This window comes from Phyllostomus discolor, chromosome 1 (assembly GCF_004126475.2).
Source record: "Phyllostomus discolor isolate MPI-MPIP mPhyDis1 chromosome 1, mPhyDis1.pri.v3, whole genome shotgun sequence".
In the NCBI taxonomy this organism is placed as follows: domain Eukaryota; kingdom Metazoa; phylum Chordata; class Mammalia; order Chiroptera; family Phyllostomidae; genus Phyllostomus; species Phyllostomus discolor.
The window spans coordinates 96,100,354-96,111,882 of NC_040903.2; the positions used below are offsets into that span (position 1 = coordinate 96,100,354).

Consider the following 11,529-nt stretch of genomic DNA (forward strand, 5'->3'; position numbering starts at 1 on the left):
TGCAGCTGATCTGAGGAGCACAAACAGGGAAAATCCCAAAGCCAAAGTTTGCTACATCTTTACTGACTTGTTTCCTTTGTCAAAAAAGCATATAAAAATTGGTATTTCTTTGCCCTAAACATTCTGGTCCAATCCCTCTGTGATAACAGCCGACAAATGGGTTAGAGGGAAATGGCCAATTGTAGGTTCAGCATCAGGGTGTCTATCTAAAGTTGACTGAAATGAACAGGTCCTGAAGGGCATCTGAAAGATCTTCAGCAGATGGCTCTGCTTCACCTCAGACTCTGGGACACAGAAAATAACAAACCTTGGTGCTTGAGTATACTTACATCAGTTCAGCTACAATATTTAGGACGGTGGCAGGTTTTTAAAGAGTTTGTACCTCCCTAGACGGAGAGATTTACCTCACAGAGTACTGAGTGTTACAGGGACAGAAATGTTACCAAATTCAACCTAAAAGAATCCATCACTTCCAACTAGATCATTGCTGAAGCAATTACTTTTTCTATTTTTTCCCATTTCTTCTCTCAGTGGGGTCACATTTAGCTCCCTATCTGAACTCTGCCAATTCAACCGCTGGAAGAGAGCTGATCATAAACAAAAGTTGAGTCTCCTCTGGAGTTGTAAAGACTATTTTAGCTTCTCATTTAGTAATCTTTATCCAAAATGCTATGCTCTATTTTATTTTTAAATTTCTCCTAAATGTTAAAATAGATATTCATTAATTATAAATTCAACAAAGAGATGATTTTGAAGGAAACTATAAAGCAAATACACATGTTCATATAGTTTATAATGTGTTCTATTACCTAAAAAATTAAGAGCCTTGATCCTAGAAAATATATCATCCATATATCATATTTTTTACCATATGTTAACTGTATTTTTCTTAAACATAAAACTTCATTGAATCTAGATGTAATAAGAATTTAAACAAACCTTTCTTTAGTGTATAAAAATAGAGGGAGAAAAGGAAAAAGAAGTGAAAAACTGACAAATATCTCTAAATCTCAAATATTAAATCAGCTATAGAAATCATACATGTATTTATTTTATACTTCCAGATTTAAAATAGAAAAATAATATATAAGTAATATTAGCAGAATCTTAGTGATTCTTTTGTGGCTTTTATGTAATGGATTATATTCACAGAAACCATAGATGTATTTTAAACTGAAGGAGAAAACAATTAGACTAAGAACATTAAAAACAGTCTACTGCACAAAAAGTTAAAAATGCAAATGAAAGCTACATTGACATGATATGATTTCACTTAGCAAATTGGTAAAAAATAAATAAAGTGATAATAGTATTTACTTACAAGTATGCTATAAAATATACATTCTCACTCTAGATAGGAGTATTAGTAGCTGCAATTTTTTGCAAAAATTTACTAGGAGTCTTAAATATATTTATACACTAATTCAGCAAATCTACTCTCAGAAAACAATTTTGAGAAAATTCCCAACTACAGACAGATAATAAATGTGGCTTAATTTATGCCACATTCATATGGTATAATACTGTTTGGACATTAAGAATCATGTTTCAGAAGCATGTTTGATGGCATGGACAATGCTGATAATATAATGTTAAATAATTTTTTACAAAGGTAATTAAACTGAAAAAAGAGCATGAGCTTCATTTCATTATCAAACTGGAAGTAATCAACCGAAAATACAGCTCATCAGATAAAATGGAAAGTTTTTTTGATAAATACAATGTGAAAGGCAGCTTTTCTGATGTATCCTTTTAGGATTAGTAGTGACTATATTGCATACACCTACACACACCCTGAAGGATATATCAAGGCTATAAAATCTTGAATCAGTTTTTTATTAATTCAAATCTATTTTCAAAAAGTAGACATTTGTTCATGCAATCTAACTTATTTTACAAGTTAGATTATAAGATATAGGCAGTTGTTGAAAAAATGTAAATCTGACACTTTACAAGTTCACTCCTTAATAATGAAAACACTTTAATGATATAGCTTTAGTATTCCACAGGAAACACTCATGTTATTGCTCTACAGAATGGGAAACCAGCAGTCCTGATTTCATTTCACCCATCATTATACACTTCATGACTGCTAAAGAAGGAAGAGTTTTATTTTGTTAAAAGTACTATTCTTAATAAACATTTCTCTCATATTAATACATACATACACATTGGCTTACATGTAGAAATCACAAATTCTGGCAAAGAGAATGAGGTCCATTTTACTTTCTGTGCTTGGTAGAGTACCCATAGTATACGTGACAAATAGCTGGAGTTTAATGCTTCCGTGCACTTTGACTCATTTTATCAGAATGTGAAACCACTAATCACATAACTACATCCAATTTTCCGCTATGTCCTCCTCAAACATCTTTTTCTGCTGTTGAATACCTATTGACAATATTAACGCATCACAGTTACAAAAGGTAATGCTGTCGGAAAACAACTGACATATTTGGACTTTCTCTAAATCCTCCTCTCTCTTACCTTGAGGACATTTGAGCTACTCCTTCTAGGCAATGGTTATCATATTATAGACCCCAGACCAGTAGTATCAGAGTCACCAGGAGCTTAAAAATGGAAATTACTGGGCTCCAGACAAACCTGCTGGGTTAAAAATTGTGGGAAGTGACCCAGAAACTTGTGGGTTACCAAGTCCTTCAGGTGATTCTGATGGATGCCAAATGTTGAGGCCACAGTTCTAATGTATAGATAGTTGTGAGATTTTCTTTCTTATTTAAAAAATGTTTATTGATTTTAGAGAGCAGAAGAGAGAAAGAGAGAGAGAAACATTGATGTGAGAGAGAAACACCACTTAGTTGCCTCCCATATTGTACCCTGATTGGGGATCAAACCTGCAACCTGGCTGTGTGCCCTGACCCAGGATAAAATAGCAACACTGCAGGGCTGTCCAATCTTTTGGTGTTTCTGCACCATCCTGGAAGAAGACTTGTCTTGGGCCACATATTAAATACATTGCAACACATAATAGCACAAACAAATCTCATAATGTTTTAAGTAAATTTACGATTTTGTGTTGGTTCGTATTCACAGCCATCCTGGGCTGCAAACAGCCCACAGGCCGCAGGATGGACGCCCCTGGCACTGTATGGGATGATGCCCCAACCAACTGAGTCACCCAGCCAGGACAGTTATGGGATTCTATGTCCAACTCATCTACGGTCTTTCCCTTGAAGAAGCAGTTTATGTGTTGGAAATGAGAGGGTATAAACTGTTGAATACAATGAGCTAAAATCACTATTACCAAATACTATATAGCAGAATTTGAATAGTAGTACAAAGCATGGGAATTTATAATGAAATAGGGTTAAAACAAACAACACACTTGTCACTAGAATTTTTTTGGAAGGAAAGTGTTTAGAAAATACTTGAATAAGCTATTTGAGAAGAAGGTAATATCCTCAGGATATATTCAGAAAGAGACAAGAAAAATATATAGATAAAATAATGTATATAAAATATAAAGAAATTTAAGTTATGGGATAGGTAATAACAGAAAAATATTGTCAAATGATCACATAATAGAAAAAAAAGTGAAATGACTTTAGGGAACAAGTACATGTCACAATAAGAATAAATTGCTTTCAGGGCCTTCCATTTTCCAAAACTGCAATAAAATCTATTCATATATCAAATGCCATGTGTCAATAAATTGTATTAAGGAAACCTTTGATTGAAGAAGATAAACCAAGAAAATGTTATTTTTCTCTCCTCTGAGAGACCTCAACTGTGATAGTAAAGGTGTTTTTAAAAGCTATGTACCATAAAAATGAAGACAACAGGTGGTGGGTCATCAGCAAACCAGACTCTTCAACAAATTTCTGTAAGGCAGGTGAAAATGTATTGACTCATGACGCACAGTGCAGGGAGATACATCAAAAATGTTTATGGAGAAGACTGAAGTTAAGGAAGCAGGAATCTTTCCTAAAATAGTCTTCAGAGGGCTGGGAGGCAGACTCGATGTATCAAGGACAGCAGGCAGTAAAAATGCTGAACAAGATGATTAACTGTCAACATTTCCATCAACTACACTCCTCCACTGCCTTTAACAGAATTAATGGCTGCAAGTTCAGATCCTCTGTTTCAAAACAAAGAATTTATTTTTCAGAAATGGTCTGGGATAAATGGGAACATCTAGCATGGATCTTGGTGGTGCTCTAATAAAACCCTCTTCACAGTTGCCAGTCCTAGTTTATAGAATAGAGAAAGTAAAGGATAAACATCAGAAAAAATAGAATGAAAACTCACAGAGTTGAAAAATTACAGTTTTCTTTGACTTTTAACTCAATAAATAATACTTTAAAAATACAAATAGCTAGTCACATTTTTTATAGATCTTTAGGGCAAAAATTACAGAGTTGATGGTAAACTCTCTCCATTGAAAAATGTTCAGATCATTTATAAAGAGGTGATAGCATGGTTGGCATTATTATCATAAGTAATGTTTAATTCCATGGAACAACAGAACAATGTTTTCAAAGTTCTGAGAGGAAGTAACTTCCAACCCATACAATTTACACTACACTAAACTATGAATCAAAGATGAGGGTAAAATAAAGTGATGTTCATATATACAAGAACTCAAAATTATATCTCACGTGTATCATCACATGGAATGTTACTTGAATATGTACCCCAGAAATATAATAATATTAGAAACCATGTAATGAATGTGAGGTTTAACAGGAAAAGTTTAACTCTAATTTCAAGTTTAGATAGTAATTAGGAAATTTTTCAACTAGCCACAATTAATTAATGAAACTGAAGAATCAATCTACATAAAATCAGTTACTCATAGGTTTAATTCAGGCTATAAATAGAGATGCAAATACAACATCTCTGAAGAGAAATTCTTTATGTATTTGGATTTGATGTATACATGTTTTGTAATCAGTGAATTAGAAGCTGCAAACTCACAGTACACTGCAAAGGGTAAATTTTACATCTTCAGTGAGTTACAGGGAAAATCATACTGATTTACTAATAATACAACTATCAAAATTCATCCACTGATGTAGGTAAAATATCAAATGGGTCATATTGAAAAGACTGACAATATTCCTCCGACTACCCTTGACACCGCACAACAAGGCTATGTATTATACCATATTCTAGACATGTCAGTTTAAAAGAGATTTGGAGACAGAACTATCAGGAAGTACTGGGAAAAGAATTATTTCTCTCATGAAAAATAATCAAAGGGATTTGAAGTTGATCTCATGGATAAGAAAGATTATTTATAAAGATTCTTTTGAAATTCCTGGAAAACAATACCAGAGTAATTGATGACAAAAGAAGATTTACATTATCACTAAGAAAAAATTTTTCACTAAAAAGAACTTATGAATCCTTGAAAATCTAGCAGGATATTGAAAAGATTACAAGCCATGGTCATATGGGGGTTATTCAGACAATGTAAGGGTGTCTCAATATACAAAATCAGTCAACGTAGTATACCACATTAATAAAATTAAAGGAAAATAAAACAGTTTCTTCACAATTAATGCAGATAAAATATTTTACAAAAGTCTAACAATTTTCCGTCATAAAAACCCTTAAAAGTCTAAGACTAAAAAGTTGATTCTTCAACATAGTAAAAGATTTTAATGAAAACCCTACAGCTACCATCATATTTAATGAAAGACTGAAAGAGTCCTCTTTAGGTGAGGTTCAAGACAATGATGTTCAATTTTGCCACTGTGCTTTAACATTGTACTAGAAGTTCTAGCTAGAGTAATTAGATGAGAGAAAAATAAAATGCATCAAATTAGAAAGAAATAAAATTACCTTTATTCATAGATGGCATGATACTATATATAAAATATAAAGAATCAAATATTATTAGAGCTAATAAGCAGAGTCAGCAAAGTTGCAGGGTACAAGGTCAAAACAAACAAAAAAAATGTTTTATTTCTAAAGGCCTGCAATGAACAACCCAAAAAGTAAATAAGAAAACAATCACATTTATAAGAGCAAAAACAAATTTTTGGACAAAAATTAACCAAGGTCATGCAAGACTTGTGCAGTGAAAAGTACAAAATATTGCAAAAAGAAATGAAAAGTGACCTAATAAATGGAAAAACACCCTATGTTCATGAATTTGAAGAGTTAATATTACTATTAAGATGGTAATACTACTGAAGGTAAAGGTAATCTAGAGGCCCAATACCATCCTTAGAAATATCCCAATGTCTCCTCTGCAAAAACGTAAAAGCTGATACCAAAATCCATATGGATTTCAATGGGCCCCAAAGCAAAATAATCTTGAAATGAAATAGGAAGATACACACTTTTTCATTTCAAAACTTATTACAAATGACTGGTAATCAAGACAACATAATATTGCTGTAAGGATGAATACAGGGTTCAATAAATACGATTGAGAGTCCAAAAGTAAGCAAGTGTCTATAAGCAACTGATTTTCAACAAGGGTGTCAAGCCCATTTTGATAAGACAAAGAAAAGTCTCCCACACAAGTGGTCTTGGGACAACTGAATAACCACATGCAAAAGAAAGAAGTTGGGTCCCCCACTTCATACCATAGAAAAATGAACATCATAAATAGAACAGGTCAATAAATTAGCTAAAACTATCAAATTAAAAAAAGAATAGAAAAAATCTTCATGGTGACTTGGTAATAGTTTCCTAGATATGATACCAAAAATATGAGCAACAAAAAAGAAAAATAAATGAGTTAGAGTATATTAAAATGAAATTATTTTACATATGAAAGAACACTCTCGTGAAAGTGAAAGACAACCCACAAAATGAAAACACTCCAAATCATATATCTGATAAGAGTCTCCTGAATATACAGACAACCCCTGCAAGTCAACAAGGAGACAATTTAAAAATAGACAAAGGGCTTGAGTAAACATTTCTCCAAATGAGGAACACCAGTGATCAATAAACACAGGAGAAGATGCTCTTTAGGGAGATGCAAATTCAAACATGAGAGACCACTGTTCACATCCACTAGGATAGCTATAATAAACAAATACAAAAGCAAAATACACATTTGTTTGGGGTTCAGTGGAGACTGAAGATTCTTAAAAATTAGTATTTCAAAATAATATATCTTCAAAAGTTTATGTGTAAGCATGACCAGAGGCACAAAAATGGATGAGGCAGCACCCTAAAAAATCTCATAACTTGCTAAACCTGTAAAAAGCACAAAACAGATCTCAGTGATTACAATGTGTCAGTGTAAGTTTACCCACTTTAAGAAATATACCATTCTGGTTAGGGATGTTGGTAATGGGGGATTATCCACATGTTATATAAGAAATCTTTATTCCTTTTGCTTAATTTTGCCGTGAACCCAAACTGCTCTAAAAAGTCTATTTTTAAAAAATCTCATAATTCAGGACATAACAATACTATGAAACTAAGACAAAATTATGAACTTGAATGAGCTGAACTTTCAAATGACAAAAAGAGACACGATCACTATTGAAGTTTGCTGGGAAAAGGGAAAGTAATTATCTCAAAAAAACTAGAAATCACAATCTACTAATTTTACATTATCAATTACTAGAAAGTATTTTTAAAACAAAAACTTATTGCTGATATGGATTTTCTGTTAGAAATCTCTGAAAATAACATAAATAAAATGACCCTTAATTCTATTATTTATTCATGAAAAAAGGAGCCTAATCGATGACATGATTTATATTTATTTAAAAACACTCAGCTAATGCCTTAGTGGAAAATATTTCTATTTTAAAACTATATAAATGTTCAATCAATTTGTAAGGCAATGAAGCCTCACTTGGTTATTAATTATTTAAACTATTGTGCAAACAGAACATATTGGTGTCAAAGGTGTTTTATAATGATTTATTTGTAAAGATAAGAATCTACAAGTCACAACTGGAAGAAAATGAAAGAGCAAAATGCATTTTATTATTTAAAAAGTGAGTTTCTTTTGTAAAGCATATTTCAATACCAATATTTTCTCCCAGAAGACTGTATATAAGTTTCTAAAGTAGGAAAATATTTCAGGATTCAAGACTTTAAAAAATTATTGAATTTATTGGGGTGACATTGGCTAATAAAATTCTATGTTTCAACTGTACAGTTCTGTAACATATAATCTGTATTGTATGTGTTCACCACCCAAAGTCAAGTCCCCTTCCATCACCATTTATTCCCCCCTTTACCCTCTTTTACTTCCCCCCACCCCACTTTCCCTCTGGTAATCAGCATAGTGTTGCCTGTGTCCATGATTTTTTCTCCCTTTTCAGCCCCTTCACCATTTTCATCCAGCCCCTCAACCCTTCTCCCATCTAGCATTGTCCTTCTGTTCTCAGAATCTATGAGTCTGTTTCTATTTTGTTTGATAGATTATTTTGTTCATTAGATTCCACATATGAGTGAAATCGTATGGTACTTGCATTTCTCTGACTGGCTTATTTCACTTATTCCCCAGTCCATGCATACTGTCCCAAAAGGTAAGGATTCCTTCTTTTTATGGTTGAGTAGTATTCCACTGTGAAAATCACCCACAACTCTTGTATCCACTCATCTACTAATGGGCACTTGGACTGCTGCCAAATCTTGGCAATTGTAAATAACACAGCAATGAACATAGGGATGCACATATTCTTTTAAATTAGTGTTTCTGATTTCTTCGGATATTTTCCCATAAGTGGAATTGCTGGGTCATAAGGTGGTTTCTTTTTTAATTTTTTGAGGAAACTCCATACTGTTTTCCACCGTGGCTACATCCATCTTCATTCCCACCAAGAGTGCACAAGGATTTCCTTTTCTTCACATCCTTGCCAATTTTTTTTTAAAAATAGTATTACTATCTAGCCTTTCTCTACAATATTTACAAATATGCTGTGTAAACATATAGCCATCATTTTTAAAAGTTGTAAAGTATATATTTGCAGGAGGCTCTATAGAGTGTATAGAGACTGCTTTTATATTATAAATCATTGCCCTTTTAATTTCAGACTTACCTCCCTTTCACAAAGCAAACAAAATATAACCAGAGGCATTGAAATTAAGAACAATCTGACAGTAACCAGAGGGGAGGTGGCAGGGGACAATGCGGGGAAAGGTTTTCAGGAACTACTATAAAGGACACACGGACAAAACCAAGGGGGAGGATGGAAGCAAGGGAGGGAGGTGGGTTTGGCTGGGGTGAGGGGAGTGATGGGGGAAAATGCAGACAACTATAAATGAACAACACTAAAATCATTTAAAAATAAATAAATAAAGACAGTCAATCTAAAATGATACACGATACTCTATTTCTGAGGAAACAGTGGCCTTTAAAGCATAACAAAAGATAAAATAGTTAGAAAATGACAATGAAGATAAATGAAAATGTTTTCATTTTGTATTTACCACAGTACCCAATGAATCAAATCATTCTAAATTTTGGTAGCATTTTTAAATGAGACAAAGTGGGGGGGAGCAAAGTATGACATTGTTATGAAACTTTCTAACATAAACACACTTGGGAAATTGCAGGTTTCCAGCCCCGATGTTGTGTTCTGGGCTCCTCGCAGAGCTCATTGTTCCTTAGCATCCTATCACTTATTCTCCAGCACAAAACCAAATCTTTGAAGTCTTATATCCTATTACCTTCTTGGAAATAGCTTGAATGTAGACCCCCAATTTCACATATACTTCTTCTCTCTTTTTTGTACAGTTTGTAAAGAATAGATTCTAAATAGTTTTTCCATAGAACTAATTTAACCAATAAGAAATACTGATTATTATTTATCTTGACAACATAAAAGATCTGTGGTAAATGTGAATTCTATATCAAGCTTCTCATAATATTTTGTACCATCTAAAAACTATATCAGATTTCAAATGAAACAAACACTTTTTTTCAAAAATTGTTGCCAGTTTTATTGACAAATAAAAATATATAAGGTATACAGTGTTATATTTTGGTATATGTATACATTGCAAAATGATTACTACTATCAAGCTAATTAATATCTATTATGTCACAGTTACTTTTTATGTTTAGAACAATTAAGATCTAATTCCTTAGCAATTGTAAATATACATTAGAGTATTATTAACTATAGTTGCCAACTATACATTAAATCTCCAGAACTTATTCGTCCTTAACAACAAATTTTGTACCCTTTGATCAATATTTCTCCATTCCCCCTGCTCCCCATACCCTGGCAATTACTATTCTACTCTTTGCTTTTGTAAAAAGTAGGACTATTTTATTCCACGTATAAGTGAGGTCATTCAGTATACGTCTTACTAAGTCTGTCTTATTTCACTTAGCATAATGTTCTCCAGTTTTATCCATGTTGTTACATATGATAGGGTTGTCCTTTTTATTTTGAAGGCTGAATAATACTCGTGTGTGCATGTGTCACTTTTCTTTATCCATTCATCCATTGATGGACACACACACTGTTTCCATATTTCAGCTATTTTGAATACTGCTGCAATGAACATGACAGTGTAGATGTCTCTGTGAGATCCTCATTTCACATCCCTTGGATATATACCTTGAAGTGAGGTATATATTAGGTAATCATGATGTATCTCATGATTGCTGGGTTCTATGGAAGTTCTACCTTAAATTTTTGGAAAACCCCTATACTGTTTTCCATAATGGCTGTACCAAATTACACCTCCAACAGTGGACAAAATTTCCTTTTACAACAACCTTGCCAACAATTGTTATCTTTTGACTTGTTGATAATTAGTCAAATTAATAGGTGTGATGAGATATCTCATTGTGGTTTTGATTAGCATTTTCCTGATTAGTGACTCTGATGACCTTTTCACAAGCCTATTGGCCATTTGGATGTCTTCTTTGGAAAAATGTCTACTTCATGTCTTTTGCCCATTTTTCAATCAAATTATTTGTTTTTCTTGTTATTGAGTTGTACAAACTCAATCACAAGACTATATTTTCACAGTCATTTCATTATGACATACAATGTGAGGGAAGATATACACATGTGTATACATACTGACACACATAAACACACAGAGTATGTGCACTGGGTGTTGCAAAAATGAGAGACAGAATAAAATGCTAAAAGTCTAGTAGAATAAGGGACAGTGCTAATTGTTTAAATATTGATAAGCTTGCTGTTATGATTTGAAATATTACAATAAAAGGAAGTATAGAAAACACATTCAAAGTCTCCTTTAATCTTTGGTAATAGCAAAGCAAAATTATAAATTAAAATTCATCAATCAAATGCTTTATGCTTTTATAAAACATTTTACATTTATTGATAAACTCTAGGTAAAGATAGAAATGTTGGAGTAAGAAGCAGAAGCCTATGCCCACAGATACTGCTAAATGTTATGCCCTGTTAGAGAATGTCTGAACTGTGAGAAATGAAACAAGTTGAAAAGTTATAGCACCTTGCATTCAGACAGATCTACGTGTGAATCCTACTTTGTACCGGTTCTATGATCTTATGACATTTACTTTGTATGACTTCCAGTTTCTCTATTTATTTAAAAGTAATGAAAAGTAAATACTACAATTCAGTTGAAATT

General features: G+C 32.7%; 1 protein-coding gene across 2 annotated transcripts in view; it reads right to left on the minus strand.

Annotated features, from left to right (window-relative positions):
- The window catches only part of GRID2 (glutamate ionotropic receptor delta type subunit 2), a 1,446,155-nt gene that overhangs the window by 876,247 nt on the left and 558,379 nt on the right, over window positions 1-11,529 (minus strand). The gene's annotated exons all lie outside the window — the stretch shown is intronic.